Source organism: Terrapene carolina, unplaced genomic scaffold (genome assembly GCF_002925995.2).
Source record: "Terrapene carolina triunguis isolate 2854851 unplaced genomic scaffold, T_m_triunguis-2.0 Scaffold84, whole genome shotgun sequence".
Lineage (NCBI taxonomy): Eukaryota > Metazoa > Chordata > Testudines > Emydidae > Terrapene > Terrapene triunguis.
Window position 1 is genome coordinate 35,487,434 of NW_020664435.1, and position 20,545 is coordinate 35,507,978.

The window sequence follows — 20,545 nt, forward strand, 5'->3', positions numbered from 1 at the left end:
GAACTCAAATATTAAATTGCAGAACTATTAACTGTGGTACGTACCTATCACTTAAATTAGCTGAGTAGCGCTGATTTTTAAACAAGGCTCCTGAGGCTTATTGGCCTGTAATTGCCAGGATTGCCTAACTTTAGGACCAGGAAAATTGATTAAAACTATAGTAAAGAACAGAATTATCAGACACACAGATGAACACTACGTTGGGGGAAAAGTCACCATGACTTTTGTAAAGAGAAATTATGCCTCACTAATCTATTAGAATTCTTTGAGATTGTCAACGAACATGTGAACAAGGGTGATCCAGTCCATATAATGTACTTGGATGTTCAGAAAGCCTGTGACAAGGTCCCTCACGAAATTCTCCTTAAGCAAACTAAGTGATCATGGGATAACAGGAAAGGTCCTTTCATGCATTGGTAATTGGTTAAAAGATAGGAAACAAAGGGTAGGAATAAATAGTCCGTTTTAAACAATAAAGTAGTAAATAGTGGTGTTCCCCAAGGATCTGTTTGGAACCTGTGCTGTTCGACATATTCATAAATGATCTAGAAAAGCAGGTGAACAGTGAGGTGGCAAAATTTGCAGAAGATAATTATCTTGAGCAATTTTGTAAGTCCAAAGCAGACTGTGAAGAATTACAAAGGGATCTCACCAAAGTGAGTGACTGGGCAACAAAATGGCAGATGAAATTCAATGTTGATAAGTGCAAAGCAATGTGCATTGGAAAACATAATCCCAATTATACATACAAAATGATGGGGTCTAAATTAGCTATAACCACTCAAGAAAGATCTTGGAGTCATTGTGAATAGCTCTCCGAAAACATCTGCTCCATGTGCAGCAGCAGTCTAAAAAAGCTAACAGAATGTTAGAAACCATTAGGAGAGGGATTGACAATAAAACAGAAAATATCATATACCCACAGCTTGAATACTGCATGCAGTTTTGGTTGGCCCATCTCAAAAAGGATATATTAGACTTGGAAAAGGTACAGAGAACGGCACATAAATTAGCTGTATAAAACAGATTTAAAAGAGTGGAACTATTCAACTTAGAGAAAAAGAACTAAGGGGGGATATGTTAGAGGTCTCTAAAATTATTAATGCTGTGGAGAAAGTATATAGGGAAGTGTTATTTACTCCTTCATCTAAACAGAAGAATCACTGTTCATCCAATGAAATTAATAGGCAACAGGTTTAAGCAAACAAAAGAAAGTACTTCACAGTCAACCTGTAGAATTTATTGCCAGGGGATGCTGTCAATGCCAAAAGTGGGGTCATGGCTTCAATGTCTATTAGCCAAGATGGTCGTGGTCACACAATCCCATGCTCCAACTGCCAGAAGCTGGGACTGGACAATAGGGGGAAGGATCACTCAAAATTGCCATGATCTGTTCATGCTATTCAAGCATCTGGCCTATCCACTGTCAGAAGACAGCAGTCTAGATGGACCAATTGTTTGATCCAGTATGGCTATTCTTATCTAGTTTTTTCAATAAATGTTGCATATGCTTTTGGTATAGACTAGGTAGGGGTCAAGTTTGGTTTAAACTGCTGTATGTGTAGGGTGACCAGATGTCCTGATTTTATAGGGACAGTTCCGATATTTGGGGCTTTTTTTTTTATATTGGCTCCTATTACCTTCCCACTCCCATCCCGATTTTTCACATTTGCTGTCTGGTCACCCTATGTATGTGGTCTTTATTCAGTTTGATTTCCTTATTGAATTTAGGACACTTTAGGAGAGCCCTCCTGTGGCAAACACTTGTAAATTCTCCTGGTTGTATTCAAAGACAAGGCAACCCACTTGGTCTGTATCTGCTTCTTTGTTCAAAAGGTAGTAAGTAATTATTTATTGTATCTACAGGCCCAGAGGTGTACATGCTACTCAAAGGCAAATAAAGGACTACTAAATTCCTGGCCCTCACAATCTAAGTTAGACAATGCACAAGCACAGTTGGGGGAGAGGAATGGATTAACAAAGTCACGTGAATAGAGTGTGGGCTAAAATTATCTGCTGAAGTAAGATGGCATAGCTCCATTAGCATCAATGGAACTGTCAGTTTACACTAGAAGAGAATTTGGTCCTTAAGGTTTGACATCTTTTTCTTAGCATAGTCTAAAACACATACCTGCACACAGAGAAAAGATACATGGATCAGGGAGGCTATTACAGGCATAAAGGGCAGTGTGAAAATGAGGCTGGGGAGACCTGAGTAGGAGAGGATGACTGCAGACTGGATTCCCTGTTGTATAGCACCTTGGGTGGCCATTTACACTAGTACAATGTGTGTAAAATGCTACCATTCCGATCCAATAGCTTTTTACACCCAGTTTATTCTGGGGTAAGTGACAGTACAAGTTACAGAGCAACACATAATCATACCCTGCGGGTTTGATTTTAATCCCTCCAGTACCAGTTTTAAACCAGTGTAACTTCACTGGAGTTATCCTGAGTTGCTCCAGTGCAACTGAGAGCAGAATAAGACCCCAAGTGTTCCATGAAATAGGAAGAGTTAGCAGAGCAGTGCGAAGCTTTTAGTATCCGTATCATTCCTATTAATAATTTCCCATGAATGCAAGTGTAGATGAGTTAATTCTCAACCAAAGCCAGAAGAGCCAATCTAAATATTTCACATGTATTTCAAAAGTAAAAAAACCCTGAGCAATTCTACCATATAAAGATTACAGGCCCAATTAATCCATTTAAATAAATAAAGTTGCACCATGCATACACTTAGCCCCTTATATCTATGAAAATGGCCTTTCTATGAAAGGATTTACTATTAATATGGTCAAGTTCAACAAAACGTAATTAGTGCTAACTGCCAACTCAGCCCTCCTCCTAACACCAACCGACATACAGGAACATTGAACTAAATTACATATACCTTTGTTTTATACACACTTAAATGATTACGTTAAGTGACTTACCAGCTAGCACACCTCCTTGTGGCTGGGGATGACATTACAGGCCCTCTTCCTTTGGCAGCACTTGCTGACAGCTACCCTGGCTCTGCTTCTTCCTGTGACCCAACTGGAGGGCTGTCACATGGAGTTAGGCTGGGCAGAAGTCAAAAACTGGAGGAAAAATACCTTAACAATAAAAATGGACTATTTTTATGTTTTTACAGCTGTGGGGGGTAGAATTGAGATAAATGTTAGGGTAGTACTGACAGCAGGGGGCTCCCTGTGTTGCCCAGCAGCCCAAGACAGAGGGCACAAGGTGCGGGGGAGTCTGCAGTCATCCTGGTGGAGCAGAGACACCCCCCCCCCCCAAGCCAGGACTGTAAGGAAGACGACAAGCCCTTGGCCGCGGGGGAGGCCGTACTGCAGTTGATCCATTCCTGCCTAGAGACAGAACCATTCAGCAAGGGGCGGCCTTCTCCGTGGCCAGGGGCTCATCTTCCTCATAGTGCTGGCTGGGGGTCTGCCCTGCCACAATGACCATTGCCTCCCTCTGCAGATTGTGCCTGTGGGGATCAGGTGCCCACCAGCCCTGAGACAGTGCAGGGAATCCTCTGCAGCTCTGCTGTCACAGACCTGAGCGCTCCTTCCCTCCCACGGCAACAGGGCTACAGAGGGCTCCCTGTGCTGCCCCAGGGCTGGTGACACCTGATCCCTGCAGTCACACTGTTACTAATTTTTTTTAAGACCAATTTCAGTGTGTTAGCTGAAATTGACATTTACCAACAGGTCATTAATTAAAACCGAATCCTTTCAAGCCTACTTATTCTCCCTCTCTTTCTGGGGTAAGCCAGTAGTCCAACACATTAACAGTCTATTGACCTTGCATTGGGCCTTGAATCCAACTCCAAACTCACTAGTCCTTACCCTTGTTCTCAGGGATTTCAAAAGGCCTTATCCCTTGTCAGGGGATTTCCACACCTCCTTCCCCAGTGGGCAGATGGGGGAGCCCAAGTCTTCCCTCTCTACCCGTTTCTGGTGCAGGAACCCTTAATAAGAACTACACAGACCCCTTACTGCATTCCTGGACCACTTCCTACCTTGCTGTGTCTTGAGCCTTTGCCACAGCCACTTCCCAGGCTCACAGCGTATCAGCCCCGCTATTGCCAAACCTCCTCCCCAGATTCACTGTCACCACCAAGCTTCTCAGCACTTTCAGTCACCTCACTGGTTCTGTTGCAGGACAGTCCCTGACTCAGCAGGAGCCTTCCTGCTCCCTGCAGACCCCTCCATAGAGAATACAGGGCAGATTTACTTCCTCCAGCTTTCCTTCCCAACTGCCTTGGGCTCCCTGATGCAGACCTATCTTGCTTCAGAGAAGCTATGTCTGCCAGTAGCCCAACTCAGCTCCCGGGCTTCAGCCAGGCTTCTCTCACAGAGAATTGGCAAACTACTGTCCTTTCTGGACAGCCCCCACCTGGGCCAGATTCAGCTCTTTTAACTCCTCCCTCCAGGCTTGACACCTACGGCAGGTGTAGCAGGGCAAGGCTGATTGAGGCCCCAGGCTCTCATTAACCCCTACTGACCCTGTCTGGGGTTGGTACACCCTACTCCTAACAGCTAAATTCTTTCAATGTTTTTATACTCACAATTTTTTTGATCAGGTTTTTATTAAACGAGATCCCATTTTTAAATCTTCTAGATGTAATGTTAACTTTAATGTTCTTAAAGAAGCTATTATCACAAGTTTTGAATAACTTGTAACATGTATGCAAAATGTTATTTGAATAACCTGTATCTATTAATTTTCTGGGATAGCTCAACTTCATCTGTTGAACTTAAATAGTGAAGTTTTCTAGTTTCATAATAATAAAAAAATGATAGTAGGAAAGATAATTGTTAGTGAGCCTGGGTGTTTTGCTATCCTCTATAACTACCCTTTTAAAACAAATTCAACATGCAAGTAAATCTGGCCCAATATGGGACGGTACTTAAACATTTGCATAACTTTAAGGCCATGAGTAGTTTCATTGAAGTCAAGCACTACCTACGCACCTTCTTGAATCGGGGCCTCTGCTCGTAGTTCAGCTCACTGATCAGTAGATGGTGGTGGTGTACTTTCAGAGGATTCAATTAAATGAGGCAAGGTATAAATCAGAATTTGGTTTCTGTCTTTATTTTTTACTGATGGTGAATAATCATCTTGAAGATTTCTGGTGCATTAAAAACCCATTACACAAATTAAATCAGAAATGCTTCATATCTACTGCCTTTGGATAACTGCAAAAATGTCTATTATTTCCTTTGGCTTTTCTAGAGCACCAGGAAACTTTATTTGTTCTTCCATTTTTTCTCCCCCATTTTTCTACATTGTGAAAAATAAAATATAATAAACCCTTTTACTTTTGCTATTTTCAGTGTACAAAGTGAAATGGCAGTGTCAAGCAGGGAGTTTAGAAACAAATACAGATGACAAATCACAGAAATGATTAGAGCCTGCTTACTTTCCAGCTTACTTTCCTCCTCTTTGCTGATTCAGCTACACTGTTTGGTACCTTTGGGTGGGGGTGGGAGTGGAGCTAACGCTTCACCCACATTTCCCCCATTTGTGTGGGAGAGGGAACAGCAGCAGCCCTGGAAAGGCTGCTCACCCATCCATATTGCAAGTAGGGTGACCAGATGTCCCGATTTTATAGGGACAGTCCCGATTTTTGAGTCTTTTTCTTATATCGGCTTCTATTACCCCCCCCCCACCCTCTGTCCCAATTTTTCACATTTGCTGTCTGGTCACCCTAATTGCAAGCTCTGATTCATGCATGAGCATAGGTGAAATTTATACCCCTGTCAGTCTATATCGAGTGCAGAGAGAACTTTATGATATTAGAGGTCTCTGCCTGATATATTCATAGCAAATATGGACAATGTTTCTCTTTGGGGACTATATTTGGAGTGTGATTGTCTCTGACCAACACTGGGCAACAGAATAGAGTTGGCTTTCCAGTCAATAGAGGGATTGAAGGACTATAGAAGGGTCTTCTGTAGCCCATATGGTGAGGGTAATATATGAAATATTGTGATCTTTGGTCTATACAGCAAGGACAGATCTGATCTCCAGTTAGTAGGTATGTTAGCTGTTCACAGGCCACTATGTAGAGTTTTCTCTGGGATAGTACGGGTCTGTGGCTTGTACTTAAAAGTTCTAACCTGTGAAGAATGATTGGGGCATGAAGGGCAGAGTTAAGGATGGTGTTACAACAAGAAATATGTCCAAGCTTTCAGATGTTTAGGATATTTTAATGTAATAAACAAACGTGTTTAAATCTTAACATTAGAGGAGCTCTGCTGGTGAAGAGTGCTGATCTGGTCAATTGCCCACCCATCCTACTCTAGCTCCTTCCCCAGCCAACCTTGCCACAGGCTGTACCTGCCAGTGCATAGCCCCTGGTGAAGTGGGGGTTGTGCCACAGCTTCTTCCCCCATTGATCGACTTTCCCATGGAAAGAACCTGGATCCTCATGTAAAATTAAAGCAGTTCTAGTGGTTACCTCTTCTCATAAGGGTTGGATTTTAGGGCATTCTCAGAAAAGATGCATTGATGTGCCTTTGTTTTTATGACATTTGGTTGCCCTACAGTGCACCCAGAAGAGCTTTTTTCAGAGTCCAGTTGTGCATGTTACAAAGAATGGAATTCCATTTTAGCTGGAAAATTCTTTCCACAATATAATCATGTTCTTGTACTATTTTCAGGACTTCAGTAGCGTTCTGTTCACAAAGCAGCTTGCAAATTCTGGATACCAGGTGTATAGATTTAGGAATAAAAATTTTCCAGTATGGGTGTGTTCCAGGATACCAACTTATTTCCGTCACTCCTTCCTCCATATAGCTTTTCAACTGAATATGTTTCCATCTCTGATTATGGGATAAATTACACAACTTCTGAGAGATAAGCAAAAGTTTCAACTATGCTACCCAGTTGGCTGGATGTGTAGGAGCACAGTGGGTATATAGAGAGATTAACCACACTCAGCAGGGATTGTATGTGTGCACAGAAAGAAAGCCTACACAGTCATCCCAGTTGGGCCCAGACATGAAACCTGGCTACCAATGAGGCCAGTAAAAGCATAAATCAACTTGTTGGATGAGTCATTTAAATGAGAATGGATACAGGAACCTGAGAGCAAGAATCTTCTACTGCATCCTAGTTTCAGCTTGTGATGCTAAGAAATTAGTGTCAGAGGAAGAGAACTGCATTGGGAGTGCCAGTGTACTCATTAGACAGTATCTTTCTCTGCGCACTAATATTTCGGTTGATCTGTATTATTGTTGTCTTCATTCAGATATTTTTGTTGCGATTCTTTTCCCTCCCACATTGTGGTTATTATTATACCCTCTCTTTACATATGTACAGCTATTGTCTATGACACTGGAAAAGTCTACACTGGCATACATACTTGAGTACTGGTCTGTGTACATGATCATGCATGCTCCCCATAGCCGTGCTGAGTGTCCACATTATGCTGTGCTGGACATGGGTAAAAAGCTGTGTACATGTGAATACCCATGTCCACGCTGCTGCTGTTATGTGACGTTAAGCACTACCATTTCAGGGGCAGTACCCCAAGGTTCTGTGCATCACAGGGAGACACTCTAGGAGCTGCTTTGCTGTGTGATGTTGGTACTGTCCCCTGCCTTCACACATTTGCTGATGGCAATTCCTGATAATGTTGCCCCCTCACTATTATTCCCTTCCAAACAGGGCAGAACACATAGCACAATGGGATGATTAACCAGTTCTGTTCCTGCTCTTTATTGCAGGACAGATAGTTATGCAGTGAAGTAGGTGAGACGCGAGATACTGGATGAAATTTGGGGCTCAATCCTGAATGTGAAAACATCTTCAATTCATCATACTCACGGTGGAGGAGCCATGCACAGGTCAAGGAAACGATAACATTTATGAAAAGTACTAGATGGAACATGTAATTGAAATACCTTTAAAAAGAAAGGTCAACCAAAAATCTTCAAACATTAAGGGAATGCAACTGTGAACACTGGCCAAATGTTACTGTCTCTGCACAAGTCTCCTTGTCCTCCTCCTGACAAGGGGGGAAACAAAGGGGGAAAATCATTCTGGGGGAAAACTGGGGATTTCTCCTGTGGGAGATGTGGTAGGCAGGCTCTTGTTGGGGCTCTGGGACTCCCGCAGGTTCATCGTTCCCCTCCTGGACACTTGTGTGGGTCCCTCTATGAGGCGTTTCCAGATGCTGGTGGAGGCTGAGGTCCTGGGAGTCCTGCAGGCTCCCTGGTCTCCTCCCAGTCACTTAGGGATTCCTTGAAAGAGGATCTTCCAGCCTAGCAGCACCCTAGGTGGCAGCAAAAGGAGAAAGAGGGTCAAGGTGTTTCATGAACAGGTTCAGTGGCCTCAGCACAGGTAGACCTCAAACTCGTTCAGCCACCAATTCAATGTGCCTCTTCATTAGGGAACGCTCCCATTCCCTAACCCGTGCCTCCTGCTCCATGAACCAGTTCATCAATGTCTTTTCCTGCTGAAGAGCCCGTTCCTCCCATGCCTTGTGGAATTTAAACTGCTCCTGGGTTTTCCTGTCCAACCTCCTCCAGGGTCCTTCTCCGTCTGCCTCTCCTGTCTCTAGGATGCTGCTCCTGCTCTCTTGGTGGAACAGTTTCCCTCTTAGGAGCTGAGGGTCCTGCCAATTCCGAGAGAAGAGTAGCATTATATATATATTTTTTTCCTTTTGAAGAATCTGAGCATCTCCCCACATAACATAATTTTGCTGTAGAAGGCCACAATTTTGATACTTTTCAGCATTCTAGGAATGCATCGATTAGACTGTTCTCAGACAGCTTTTGCAGCCATGAGGATGGAGCAGAGGCTGCCGATGGTTACAAAAACAAGCCCCCAAACCCTCATGTTTTAAAAAATGTAAACTGTCCATAGTGTCTCAAGGTGAGGCAGCAGAGGCAGCAGTTTCTTCCAGGAACTATGTTACCAGTTTGCAATGTCATCTTTAAAGGCTGGCCAACAGTTGGTGAAAATAGTGGTTTTCAAGATACCAGAATGGAAAAAAAGAAGTGCCATTCCAGTCCTGTGGAGGAGATCTGTCAATTGATGCCAGAGAGATGTCTCTGCTAATGGTCACCTCTCTACAAATCGCTGAATGGAGGTGTTTGGTCAGCTTCTTAGCATATGTGCAATATGCCTCAGGTGGCATGTGACCAGGATTCATCAGCAAATTTGGTCCTCTGGTCGGATCATTAATTTCCCTGGCCCGGGCCAATGGACCAAGCAGTTTTGCACTGCTGTTGAACCTCAAGTTCCAACTGGAGTTTTCTGCTACACCAGAAATTTGCTGAATATGCTTACAGGACTGGGAGACAATTTGACTGGAAATTGACTATATGCTCAGATAACAGAGAGAGTTTCTGTGCAAAGGGAGCTGCAAACCACAATCTCCCCCGCCTCCCCTGCCCCTCTCTGGCATCACCAGAACATCCTGCTTCTTCCTGCCTAGTTATAGTAAAATGGACAGGAAAAGACAGAGACAGACCACAACTTTATTTGGTTCCCTGAAGTTTTAGATCAGGACCACAAGGCCCTTTCCTCTCCACTGCCAAGGGGCATCACACTGTTTATCCAACCACCAGACCACCTGCTCACACCCATTTTCCCCAACTTGTACAGCATAGCTCGAGGCAAAGAGAGGCCAGACATCAGGGACGGAGACAGTAAACGTTTTGTAATCTTCCAAAGGAGAATGACTACTGTAACTAACTTTTCCTCAGACAACCAAGGTGTTCCCCTCCCGGACCGAATCCCCCTTTCACCCCAATCCGCCTTCCATTCTGAGTGGATCTTGTTTGTACAGGGACAGTAAAAACAGAGGGGTTGGAGAAGCACTGAAAAAATGTGTAATCTTCCAAACCAAAAGAGGCAGCAGTTACTAATTTTAAACAATTAACTCTAAATAGTCTACAACTGTCCCATCCCCACCCAGGACCTTTCTAACTCAACCTTTCTCTTTCCCTGGTCCACACAGCCCTGGGACCATCTCTGCCTGACCGCTGGCTGAGAAATGCACAGACATGGGGATACAATGATTTTTCATTAATAATCTGTCTTTAAGACCTAGTTTTGCTAAATGCATAATAATCGTTCATCAAAAATCAATAAAACCACTCATTTATTGCCATGTCTTGCTTGGGGATCATTTCAGGATGGAGCAAAGTGGGAGCTGGATTGAGCGGGGGGGAGTTGGAGGAATTTAAGGGGATGTGGCATGACAGTGTTGTAGCTTCAGCATTGTAGTTCAAATGCAGACATAGCAATGCCTGGCATATTACCCACAGAGGAAGAGACAGTGCACAGTACTTCATATGCCCCAGGACTTAAAATCAGGACTGTAGCACCAGAACAAGAGGAGATATTGGAGGGTAGTGTGTGTGTGACAGGGTCTATTGTAACTTACCAGCCTCTGGTTCTGTTTCCTTCCATGGCTCAGTGTCCTCATGTTTGTCAGGGGGCTTCCTCAACCAGCTCCTCCACATAGAAGTGCAGAATCACATGCTCCTTGTCCTCTGGGGCATCCCCTATGTCCCTGCTGCCTCCTTACTCTAGCCCTCATCAGCATCCCATCAGATGAGGTGGGGTTGAGGAGGGAATTATGAGCCACTTCAGGCTCTGTACTGGGAGTCCCTGACAGCACCCAGTCACGCTCCTGTAGAAGGGGCATGTACGAGTCCTCCTGAAGGGACTGTTGGTATATTTTGTCCTCTGGTCTAAGAGCCTTGGGTGCTTTATGCGTTCCTGGCACTGGGCCGGAGTCTGCTAACTGTCTGCCTGCTCCAGCCTCTGTGACATATCGCAGTACAGGTGTATCTGCCTGCCGCTCCAGGAGACATCATGGATAACAGTGTACTCCAACAACACATTGATCTGCACCCAGGTGTGACAGGTGGGCCAGGTGGCTGCTCTTAGAGCAGGAGCTGTACTCACCTGTATTGATTATAAGAGTGCAACAGAAAGTGTTCTAACGTGGTCAGCCCCACTCACCGCTACCAGTGAAAAGGGGGTGGGGGAGGAAGGACAGGCGGGGAGGGGAAACTGGAACCTTTATAGAAAGAAAAGGGTCCATTGGACTGTGGGAATGGAGGTGGAGGACTCTTGAAACTCAAGACCTGGTACATGCCCTTTACTCCATCCACGTTGCAAACTGGCACAGGTACCAGGCCATGACACAGCCTGAGGCATGTACTTACCCATACCCCTTAGGCATGCCAGCTTACTCATCCTCTGCTTGCCTTCAGACACATGCTTCTGGAATTTAGGTGTGGAGAATAGGGGGGTTATGGCACAAACACAAGCATGGAAATGTGTACAGTCGCTGGTGTTGATCTTCCCCATATGTTCCAGAAAAATGTTGGCTCATCTTCATGTGTCTCAATTCCGTTTCCAGATGGTTTCTGCCCCTCAATGGCATCAGCTAGCTCTGCATCCTGCAACTGTTAAGAAAAGTATCCCAAGGCTGGTGGCCCAGAGATGCCCACATAAAAGGATCTTATATATGTTTCACTTACTGTGAACTAAAACACACATTTTTTTATTCCACTCTAATTTTTTATGCCCCACAGAAAATGCAGGAAATATTTGTTTAAAGATGTAATATAAGGAGGAATTCCCATGCTGTTCATTTTGGATTTGAAAGGCAATAATTTATTGGTCAGTAAGCTTAACTTGAGAATTTGACATTTTTGAGGGTGATGGCTATGTAAATGAATCCTGATATTCTCCCGCTTGTGTCATAAAAAACTGGTGCACTGATATCACTTTCTTCATGTGACTGAATCGAGAAAACGTAGACCCATACAAAGTCTATTACTGCGCAGAGTTCCTATGTATTATGCCTTACAAAAATCTGTGAACCTTTTAAAGAAACAAATTAATTAGTAAAAAGAACAGAGAAAACCAAATCAATTTAGTTAAATATTTTCAAATATTAAAAACTGGATATTGTTAAAACACAAAGGAATTCAATAGTTCACCTCTGATTGGCTAGAAGGAATTGATTTTGTTCTATGAATGTGTCAATGGGAAAGCATTTCTCTGGCTAAATAAAATTCAAGGCAGAAATTAATCTTAATTGCACTTTGTCCAATAAAGCTGTGTGCATAGTTAAGTTATTTAATATAGTTGTTTCATCACCCAATGTAATTAAAAAGACAATTTAACCATTGTTTGTGACAGCGCTTCCTTAATAAAAGTATATTATTCGTATAGCCCAGTGGTTCTCCATCTTGGTGTCATGAGCACTAGGTAAGCTGGGCCTTTTCATGGGATCACAACAATTTCTATGAAAAAATAATTTGTAGCCCAGCTGAAAGTGAAGAAAACCTTCTAAATGTAAATTCCTGTGTGATGACTTGGTACTTTACAGTGCATAGTATTGGGAAAAGCACAAGTCATGGACATTTCAAAAATAATCTATAATTTAAACTTTGATGTATGTTAAAATATGAAATTATCACACACATGCATTTAATCCTAAAGTTTACTTTGGCAACATACGTCACATTAAACTTTAACTAAATTAACATACATAACATTATGTATGATGGCATTTGGGGCTCTTTGGCTGAAGGAGCACAAAGGATAAGGTGTCAGAGAAGGGAAAAAAGTGGCTGGTTTTGTTCTCTCAGTTAAAAAACATTGAAAACCCCTGCTATAGACCTAGCATATAATAAGGCCTGAGCCTGTAGTCCATACTTCCACTGATGGCAAGACTGGGATTTTATCAAGACCTGTCTCTTTTCCAGGTGGGCAATGCTTTTCAGACTCAGTAGTTGCATTTCGCCATTCACCTGAAATTAGTACAGACGCTCCCCGGGTTACGCAAGACCCAACATACGCAAATTCGCACTTATGGAAAAAGTTCCATACCAGAAATAGGATTTTCAAGTTGCGGAAATTTTTGCATAACATATGGGTATACATTTCCGTCTTAAGCAAAATTCGAGTTACGTAAGGCTTTCCGGAACGGAATGATTGCGTAAGTCGGTGCGGGGGGGTGTCTGTAGTTTCTTTTGTATGTGCTGCTGTCCTGCTGAGGAAGTTATGGTAATTCTTGTTTGCTGAACATATGGCCATCACCGAGCCACATGGTAGGAGCTCTGTGCCTAGCTACATGGCTACAAAATCTTTTAAAGCAGTACTTGAAAAAGGCCACTCAGGGTGATCTGACTCTTTCTGACTGACTGTCTGCTATGATATTATTTGGTGCCTGCCAGGAGCAGAACAGGCAGTATCAATTCCCCGCTATCTGTTCAGGAAGTACCTAAGAACCATACTGCCTGCGAAAATCTGCCCTGGTTGCCTTCTGTGAAGGGATGACTTGAGTCATTCCGAGTGTCAAGCTCCCTAAGAGGAGCAGCAGCTCAATGCATGGAATCATTGTTTCACAGAACAGCTCCAGCAGGAAAGAGGATCTCACAGATCCAATGATGGCACTGAGTTTCCCCACAGCTGAACGTTCTGTGTCATTGATGGCACCCGCTGCAAAATGTTGAAGGAATAAAGGATCTGGAGAAAACTGCACTGCAACCAACCCCATGGAGCTGTTGGGGGGAATAGACTAAGTTTAGAACTTTTTTTTTTTTATGGAGATATCCCATCTCCTAGAACTGGAAGGGACCTTGAAAGGTCATCGAGTCCACCCCCTGCCTTCGCTAGCAGGACCAAGTACTGATTTTGCCCCAGATCCCCAAGTGGCCCCCTCAAAGATTGAACTCACAACCCTGGGTTTAGTAGGCCAATGCTCAAACCACTGAGGTATCCCTCCCCCCTACAGAACTGAGGGATTCCCGTGCGGATTAATTATTTATGATTAATTATGTATGGGATTAATACACTTGGTCAATAGGATGTGCAATCCCTTAGTTTCAAGCACTGCTTAAAATAAAGTTTTGGAGCTTAGGGGCCAGATACAACTGCTACAGTGTGGCTCAGTGAAGCCAACATTATGAAGAAGGAAAAAATCCTTACACTTTGACATTGGTGGGAAATTTGCCTGCGAAGCTGGAAGGAGGAAGAATGAGACCTATAGATTCTCAGGTGGTATTAAAACATTCTAACCACTGTACAATATAGAAGTTTCTTAAAGATTTATGATTTCTATGGCAATCTTTTTTCCCCTGTGAAGCATCTTTTCTGCTGAAGTATTTACACAAATAGAAAGCCTTCCTCTTTTCTTTCTAAGTCAGCAAACTTTGGTCTAAGAGGATTGCTAAATGAAGGGGGAAAATGTTATTTAAAAAACATACCTTAATTTAGCATAGAAACATTTTCTGGACTTCCTTTTATGCTCCCCATCCAGCTGGCTTGCACATTACCTATTACTCTGCCTGGCCTTTTTGCATGTGTGTTTGGTTTGGTTTTGAGGGAAAAGGAATTGGAGATAATCCACAAACATGATGCTTCATAAAATAAATTGCTCCCAACAAACCATTGTTTGTGACTAGAGGATGTCACTTCACATAGCAGGACTAAGGATACCTCCTTCATGTTTAACTCAAGTTTGTTTTGATTCATATTAATAAGAGGAGAAAAAAATGACCCTAATTGTATCCTAGCATTCCACGTGCTATTGACTTAGTGCATGATGCCAGACCTACAGCTACTGTGACACTTGCAACACAGATTCTGTTCATTGAAGGCATAGGAGTCTTTATGACTTCAGATAGTACGAACCCCTGTAATGCAGAGCAGAGAGTGAGTTAGGGGTTTGTATGAAACAGAACTAAAGCTAAAATGTCTCAAACACAGTTTAACATGGCTGGACAACTTGATTCAATAGCCTAACAGTAAGCCACATGGTTTACGCTTTTCTGCTCCTTCATCTAGTATTAAAGGCCTGGCCTAACAGAGTAAAACAACAAACTGCAACTTATTTTCTGTAACCACATATTCCTAGACGAATCAGAAAAGAGATACCGGAATTTGCAGTTTAAGTTCAAGCACATTCAGTGTAGGCCAGTTTTCTGAAGTTCTGCTTTTGGGACTAGAATAATGTGCTTCAAAGAGCTGGGAACATTTGCTTTCTGGGCTGCCTTCATAGCAGATCTGTTCCCAAGAAGTATCAGTGGGACTTTAAAACTTGCATAAGGTGCTTTTGAGCTCAGGGAAATGCATGGTCATTCTGCTGCTGAAGAAATTGTTAGGCCTTGTCTACGCTAGAAAAGGTTTTAGCTATGCCAGCAAACCCTCCGAGTGTACATACAGCTTATTCTGGCAAAAGAGGGCTCTTGCCAGTATAGCTTGTACCGATTAAACCAAACAAAATAAGCTATCCCAGCAGAAGCATCTTTATAACTGAGACTACAGTAGGGCTTTTGCTAGTATAAAAACATCATTTTAAAAAAAAATCACCCCCGCCCTCCAACTGACATGACTATATTGGTCAGGTCATTTTTATTCTTACTCATTCCGGGGTTAACTGAGTCTAACACACCAACATCACAGCTTCGCAGCAGAGCTTTCGCCCACCTTCTCTCTGTATTTTTAACATGACTGGTGTGAGGTACCACTGAAACAATATCTTAAAAAATGTCTTTAATTGTGCTATTGAGATTGCTGATCTACTTTTCTAGATCAAACCCCATTCTTCTGGGATAATCCTCCTATCCAGGTCCTTTTCCTAGCATCTCATATGTAGACTTTTTTTGTTAAGAAAGTTGTCTGTAAAGACTGATAAAAATTAGTTATGGTTTCATTTACTAATTGACTGGACACCATCACTTCTACTAACGTTAGCTTTTCTAGAAAGATGACAAACATAATGCCTAACTGGAAAGTATTTGTATCATGGGTGAATGGGCCAGTAAAAGTTAGTTTTAATCTCTAAATAAATTTGAAAATTTTCTCTGCTGAATAACTGGCCAACCATTTGTATTCCATGACTTTCCCAGTCTCTAAAGCTTTGTGATTCTGGTTAGTATCAGTTTGCAATGGGTGTTATTGTCAAGGGACAAGAACTTATTTTATCTTTAGTTCTATCCCAAACCTTTGCTAAGAAATGTGTCTAAATTTCTGCAGGGTATGGTTTTTATTATTATTTATTAATCCATGGTAGCCAAGTAATGTTCACACTTAACACAATTTTTTTGTTCAAAGTATCTGCACTCATTCTTGGTCTTGTCTTATTCCATATAAATTCTAGTTAGTGGGTGGGATGAGTTTAGTAGGTTTATTGGGGTCAATGGAGACAAAGTACTTTGCTATCCCCTCAGAGCTCAGGCTTCAGGCAGCACCCAGCAGGTCTCCCTGCATTTAGTTTTTTTTTTTTTTTTTTAATATGAACAATCATTATCTTAACAGACTGATGATTTACGACCTGCTGGAGTCAATCAATTTGGGTGAATTCTAGTGCATGGGTGTAGTGTCAATGAATTCAGTCCACTCGTACAGGATCAGGCCTTAAGTGGCTAGTGATCTATGGATTATGGGTGTGATTTTTCAGAAGTGCCAAGGTAGTTTCGGAGTTGAAGTTTCACTCACTTCCAATGGGACGTGCTCCTAAATTACTAAGTGCTCTTTAAAATTCCACCACAAAATATTATCTATTTTTAAATGGTAGTTTAAAAGAAAAAATGTTACTACACAATTACATTTTCAAAAGTAACATTTTTCGATACAACTATGGTGAGTATGTTATAAATGCCTAGAAAGAACAGTATGGATGTTCAACCTACAATACTACATGGTATGGAAATTCAGAAAGAAAAGAAAATATTTGTAAACTCTAGATTTGTAATTTTTTCTTTACACAATCTAAGTATTGGGCCTAAACTACTCCATAGCGATCCTGTGACTCACTCTATTGTTTGTAAGCATTTTAGCACTTGGGGTATATCTCATCATGAATTCATCTGAGACTTCTACAATATGGTACATATTCGCAACATGCTGAAAATTTGTCCTTCCATTCTTTTGCTGTGTTAACTTATATTTAATTGCAATAATAAAAACCAAAGAAATTAAGCTACAAAAAACCCACGTTAGTGGTCTGGCAAGAAGTTCCAATGTAAAGCTGAATTTCAATTCTTAAATAATCCCACAGAGCCTACTAACACATTACAACACTGATATTCTTATAATAAGTGCCATAGAAATGTTTATAAAATGGGCACACAATTATTATGCATTGTGTGAAAAGCACTGGACACATCAGTGTAATTAATTACAGTAAATGTAGGGCCCTGGATCTAAACACTGTACTCCCATCAACAGCTGGGAGGGGTTCTGTGTGAAGATATATCTATCTTAGGTTCTCATATGGTCCCCAGTACCATAGTATCCTAGTGCCTCACAATCTTTAGTATATTTATCCTCACAACACTCCTATGAGGTAGGAAAGTTGCTACTGATTTTATGTGGTTATGAGTGGCAGTATACACAGTAAAACCCTAATACAGAAAGCATTATCTTCCCTTTTTTACAGATGGGAAACTGAGGGATAGATTGGAAATGACTTGGTTAAAGTCACAGAGGAACACCAGGGACTTGAATCCAGGCTGCCTAAATCCTAGTCTAGTGGCTTATCCACTGGACTTTCCTTCCTCTCAGAACCAAAGCAGTCAAGTGATAGACACAGCTCAAATTTGGGGCTAATCAGCTTTGACATATTGCCATCATTCATAGCCTGACCGTGTCCCTTTTACACGTTTGTGCTTGAAGACAATAATCATCAGTTATTAGTGGTTAATTATCTTTAAAAAAAAATCTCATTTTACAAATGGCAGCAATATGTAGTAGACATGTGCATTTAAAAACATTTTTTAAAAGGTCACCTGAGATGATTTTTGCCCTCTCTTCAAAAGAAAACCACAAAGGTTTTAGTATTTTTTTATATATATATATATATAGTTATACAAGTTTGCTATTGCACACAGTATTTGCATGCCAGCCTTCAGTACTAAAGGCCTGATCCCAATGTTTGGATCAGGACCTAAGTGAATTTTCAGGTTCCCACTTCAAAACCTTCAAATATAGCATTTGTAATGGGAACTAAAACCACTGGCATGTTGCTAGCTATTGGGGTGCTAGCTAGCATGTGTGTGTGTATGTACTTACACATTCACTCTTGTGTTGATGTTTGAAGAATTAAGCCATCAAATTTCCACATTTTGGGGCCAACATTGTATGAAAGCTCCTAGCTAATAGAAATCTGTGCAGTAAAACTAAGTAGAAAACAAGGCTGTATGAGAGGAAATCATGGCCCTGAAACTGAAATCTAATACATAAGAAAAAAATCCTGGCTTTCTCTGTAAAGATTCCAGGGACTCATGAATGGGCTGCACATCAACTGCTTCAGCTTTGTCTGGAGGCTATCGTGTCAAAGTTTAAGTGTCAAGAATCCAGCTAGAAAGTGCACTCAAATGTACTATTTACTAAAATTGTCTTTGAACAATAGATTGCGTTTGGGAAGCAGAGCAGGAAGTGCTCTTCTTAGTGCAAAAGTCGCCTACATTCCTCATAATATTGACTTTGGGAGCTGACTTTTGGCTTCTATTAAACTGCACGTGAACAGCATAGTGATGAAGAGTTCCATGGAAACCCAGAATATCATAGAACTGTTAAAGTAGGACTGAGAAATATTTTAAGTGCCAAGTCCAAAGTTGAGGATTGATCATTTCTCTGACAGTACCTGATGGTGTCACTAACGTTTGGAGCAGGAGGCAATACTCTTTAAATTGCTTTTGATGTTTCTCACATCAGGTGTTTCTGGGTAAAGAAAACAGAAGAACTTGAATTTAGATCTTATCTGGTAAGTAAAGGAGAACATCTTTACAACTATTTACCTGTCTAATTTTAAGCCTACAATTTATTATTATGAATGATCTGGGATCTTACAGAGCTTCTATATACCGTTAAAGATAGCACAGCCAGCAGACTTTAACAAGGAAAGAAAAGGACTAGACAATGAGTACTGTGCAATGTGGCTGAGTGAGTTAATGTATCTGCTGGAAGCTTAGATTTAGTATTTCCTGACTTTTTTATTTTATGCAGCTTTAATGTCACATTAAGGGCGTACCATTTAATGGTTACAATTATTGTGTGTTAAAATATACCCTCTGCTTACAAAAATTTTGAAGCTTCCCAAAATTATTTCAAATTATGTAACAGCCCAGGGTAGGCCTCTATTGCATATAGTTGCTCATCCTGAATGAGGGCAAAACCCTGGCAGAGGGATTTTTGCCACTGATTTCAATAGGACATAAATGTTTAAAAATGGCAAATGGAATCTGACACTTAAAAAAAGATGTACTTTTTGAGCATAAAATCTTGATCCAACATTTATAAAACCCATCAAGGTGGACAAGCCTAAAATGTAACCCCTGGTGTTTTGAAAGCATTGTCATTTGATAACATTCCTTTGACAGTGGAAAAATGTGCACCAATAAAATGTACATTCTAAAGTTTAACTGTGTTAAAATCTCAGCTCTTCATGTGAGCAATCACCACTGCCAAACCCCAGGAAAGGGCGGCTAGCATGATTATGGCTCTATGTAAGCATGTTACACCGGCTCTCTGTTTTTCTTGCCACCACGAGGGGCTGTCATTGACATGAATTCTGACCTAGGAATTAAAGCTCTGATCTCACACCTTTTGAACTCAATGACAAAGCTCTCACTGATTTTAGGATTAGGGCCTAAATGGTTCTGTTCATTTTTTTGGGGGGTGGGGGAGCGACCACTGAGGCTTAGTGATTAGGCCTCCAGAAGCAGCTGTGCAGGGGGGGACTTGTGTCAGCCCTGCGCAGGCCAGCAGGCAGGGTTGAATTAGGAGTAGGCTGATGCGGGGAAAGAGCATACAGAGGCCCTAGCTTTTCATGCAAATTGTGTTGAGGGGCTGCAGTTGCTATTCCAGTCAATAATCTGGAGAAGTAGCAGCTGCAGAAGTGAAGGGGACTGTGCAGAAACTCCTGGCCTGACCCCACAGCTGTAGGGTGGATTTGGCCTGCCCAGCCCTCCCACTGCTGCATTTTACCTGTATAAAGCTCAGTGATTGTGACTTCATGCAGGTGAAGTGAATTTCACTTTCAGAGATTCAGAGTCATTTCAATGTCCAGGGCCGGCTCTAGGTTTTTTGCCGCCCCAAGCAAAAACAATTTTGGCTGCCCCCCGTCCCAGCCCTGGGCTCCTCGCCGGACCCCCCTGCTGCCCCAGCCCTGGGCTCTTCCCCCCCACCCACACCCCCTGCCACCCCAGTTCTGGGCTCCCTCATTCCCCCCCACCATTGCCCCCCACACACACACCTCCTGTCGCCCCAGCCCTGGGCTCTCTACCTCCCCCCCCACCTGCACCCTCCTTCTGCCGCAGCCCTGGGTCACTGGTAACTCACTCCCACGGCAGGTCATTCAGCAGGAATTTTAGATGTGCACAGAACACAGACAGGATTGGTTCCCATATGGTTACAGAACTGCAGTAAAGTGGAACAATTTTCAGCTTGTGTGACTGGAGGATAGCTGGATGCATATTATAAGACTGTCCTACATAAATGAAGAAAAGTTGAGGTGCCTTTATTATTCTTTTGTTCCTCTCTTTCTTTCTATGGGGAATTTGCCAATGCA